The sequence below is a fragment of the Otolemur garnettii genome, unplaced genomic scaffold, assembly GCF_000181295.1.
Source record: "Otolemur garnettii isolate 467f Iridium unplaced genomic scaffold, OtoGar3 scaffold00030, whole genome shotgun sequence".
Taxonomy (NCBI): Eukaryota; Metazoa; Chordata; class Mammalia; order Primates; family Galagidae; genus Otolemur; species Otolemur garnettii.
Window position 1 is genome coordinate 1,209,993 of NW_003852425.1, and position 1,921 is coordinate 1,211,913.

The window sequence follows — 1,921 nt, forward strand, 5'->3', positions numbered from 1 at the left end:
GAGAGGAGAGATGGGAGAGAGCTAGAAATGGGAGAGATTTACTGAAAGGAATTGGCTTGCACAATTAAGGAAGCCAAGAAACTCAAGAGACTGAACTTGGCAAAATGGAGAGCCAGTAGTGGTGTCCAGTCCAAGTCCAGGCACCTGAGAACCAGGAGCCCTGATGGTGCAAGTTTCTGTGGAAGTTCAAGTCAAGGCAAGAGATACCCAACATTCCAGCTCAAAGACAGTCAGCAGAGAGAGAATTCTTCTCACTCTGGCTTTCCAGGATTGGCTGGGGCTCATCCACACTGGGAAGGACAGTCTGTTTTACCCAGTTTACCAATTCAGATGTTAATCACATCCAGAATCACCATCACAGGTAACCTCCAGAAATAATGTCTAGCTAAATATCTGGGTGCTCCACAGCCTAGTGGAGTCGACCACATTCCCCAACTGAATGGAAATACAATTATCTTTCCATCCTTAAAGTTAATATTCTAAAATTGCATTCATAAAATGATTATTTAATATTGAAGTATTGTAACCTACTTAGAATAACTTTTTTAGTCACAGCGTTTACACAAGTCTAGTTTACCCTTGGTTGATTTGTATTGGAATCCACCTTCTGTTACCTGTGACAAACAGCACAGGCCAGAACTCTGCAGTTTGTATGTAAAACCAGGGTCACCATTCAGCCGTGGGCAAACATGAGTCTTGCACTATCTCCTGGCTCTCCTGACCCGGCAGCGTCTTGCTGCAGCTCTCCCACAGTTCACACTGATGGTTTTCAAAGGGTCATTGGCATTTCCTCCTCAGCCTCCCAGGGACAGGATTATTCTGGGACAGAGTGGATTCCTTCCCAGATATTCTCCTGGAGCCTCTCTAAGGCAGGTCCCACACACAGCATATCTACTTCTGGAAGTGTTGAATAGCTAATGCCAGTCTCTCTTTCTTTTGCCTGGTCCACAGCCCTGTCTCCTCTGCCTTGTCTCCATGGGAAACTGGGGGAGAGAGGCCAATGCTGCTGTTCTGCTCTCTTCCCGCGTTTCCTTCTCCAGTGGCACAAGAATGAGACTAGAGTTCCCGGGCCTCAACAAATACCCTGTGAGAAATGAGATTCCAGCCTCTGCATCTTGCAAGAGAATCCAAACTTAAAGTGGGAAAGGGAGAAATAGAAACAGCAGAAAAAGCCTTTCCATAAATAGCCATTTTTGAAGCTTTCTCCAAAAAATTCCACTGTTTATATTCTCATTTCTCATTTTTGTCCCTCTTCATGAAAACACTAAATCAGATAGGCCTCCTTCAAACCTCGATGGAAGGAGGAGGATTGGAAACGATGAGTCAGACTCATTTGAATTTTGCCTTCCTTTTAGCCACGAACTGTCGTCTCCACACTATTCCCTGTCAGATGGAGATAGGAGGCCGAGTCTGTTGAGCCTACATACTTATTCAGAAAACAAATGAATAACTGACAGTAAGTGGTAATCCTTTTATTAGCCTACTTGGGACAAGTGAAATCAAGACAAGTGGGATTTTTTGAGTGGTAGGAACCTTGATCTTAGAAAAGCAAGTTTTTTCCAGCCTCAAATTAATTTTGTACTATGTCTACCTAAATTAGCTACTATTAAGGGATCAGATGGATGTTAGACGGCCAATATTTGGGCCAGAGCTAGGACATTGATGCCCGATGTTAGGTAACCAAAAGATGAAATGGAAATAAATGTGCCAAAGCTTCAGCATTTGTGAGACCACAGGTCAATACTGAGTGTTGATGAGCTCTGGGGACAGCGACCAAGAGGTAGGGGTTAACTGGTCCCAGCCAATTTCCTCCAGGTTAGGCTTCTGCAAAATTCTGTGGAAACCAGACACTAGCAAATGTTTGAGACAATCAATCCTAGTAATGCTGAGGTACTCAAATTCTGCGGAGCTGCAACCACAC